We start from the raw sequence: 1,860 nt of genomic DNA on the forward strand, positions 1-1,860 counted from the left end.
TATTTATGCAAATTATGACACTTAGGGAAGTCTCCCTAAGTGTGATGCGGTAATCCAGACGTGGACACGTTGCTCAGTGTTCCTAGAGGGATATGGCTGCACCTCACTGACGAGGCCCACAATAGGCCGAAACGTACGTCTGGGGTTTTGCTATTTCTCTTGTTCAGAGAGGGATTGCCTGGTATTTCGGGGCTGGACTGCACTGTTAAGTCAGGATCAGACTGATATGCTACAGGAAAGTTCTTCTCTGTGAAAGGCACATATTGAGCAAAAAGAGGCTGCTTCTAGGGTGGTAACTAGCCATAGAACAAGCTATTATGCTATTGTTCGTTCCCAGGTTGAGCGCTTCTCTCTTTTTATTTATGCAAATTATGACACTTAGGGAAGTCTCCCTAAGTGTGATGCGATAATCCAGACGTGGACCCGTTGCTCAGTGTGCCTAGAGGGATATGGCTGCACCTCACTGACGAGGCCCACAATAGGCCGAAACGTACGTCTGGGTTTTTGCTATTTCTCTTGTTCAGAGAGGGATTGCCTGGTATTTCGGGGCTGGACTGCACTGTTAAGTCAGGATCAGACTGATATGCTACAGGAAAGTTCTTCTCTGTGAAAGGCACATATTGAGCAAAAAGAGGCTGCTTCTAGGGTGGTAACTAGCCATAGAACAAGCTATTATGCTATTGTTCGTTCCCAGGTTGAGCGCTTCTCTCTTTTTATTTATGCAAATTATGACACTTAGGGAAGTCTCCCTAAGTGTGATGCGGTAATCCAGACGTGGACCTGTTGCTCAGTGTGCCTAGAGGGATATGGCTGCACCTCACTGACGAGGCCCACAATAGGCCGAAACGTACGTCTGGGGTTTTGCTATTTCTCTTGTTCAGAGAGGGATTGCCTGGTATTTCGGGGCTGGACTGCACTGTTAAGTCAGGATCAAACTGATATGCTACAGGAAAGTTCTTCTCTGTGAAAGGCACATATTGAGCAAAAAGAGGCTGCTTCTAGGGTGGTAACTAGCCATAGAACAAGCTATTATGCTATTGTTCGTTCCCAGGTTGAGCGCTTCTCTCTTTTTATTTATGCAAATTATGACACTTAGGGAGACTTCCCTAAGTGTGATGCGGTAATCCAGACGTGGACCCGTTGCTCAGTGTGCCTAGAGGGATATGGCTGCACCTCACTGACGAGGCCCACAATAGGCCGAAACGTACGTCTGGGGTTTTGCTATTTCTCTTGTTCAGAGAGGGATTGCCTGGTATTTCGGGGCTGGACTGCACTGTTAAGTCAGGATCAGACTGATATGCTACAGGAAAGTTCTTCTCTGTGAAAGGCACATATTGAGCAAAAAGAGGCTGCTTCTAGGGTGGTAACTAGCCATAGAACAAGCTATTATGCTATTGTTCGTTCCCAGGTTGAGCGCTTCTCTCTTTTTATTTATGTATCTTGACAAATGCCTTTTCTGCATCCAAAGAGAGATACAGAGAAGGCAACTTGTTAACCGATGAATTGTCAATCAGATCTATAACTCTCTTAGACCTAGATTTGGAGTTTGGCGTTAGCCATGAAAACCAGCGTTAGAGGCTCCTAACGCTGGTTTTAGGCTACCGCCGGTATTTGGAGTCACTCAAAATAGGGTCTAACGCTCACTTTTCATCCGTGACTTTTCCATACCGCAGATCCCCTTACGTCAATTGCGTATCCTATCTTTTCAATGGGATCTTTCTAACTCCGGTATTTAGAGTCGTTTCTGAAGTGAGCATTAGACATCTAACGACAAAATTCCAGCCGCAGGAAAAAATTCAGTAGTTAAGAGCTTTCTGGGCTAACGCCGGTTCATAAAACTCTTAACTACTGTGCTCTAAA

This window comes from Bombina bombina, chromosome 6 (genome assembly GCF_027579735.1).
Source record: "Bombina bombina isolate aBomBom1 chromosome 6, aBomBom1.pri, whole genome shotgun sequence".
Taxonomy (NCBI): domain Eukaryota; kingdom Metazoa; phylum Chordata; class Amphibia; order Anura; family Bombinatoridae; genus Bombina; species Bombina bombina.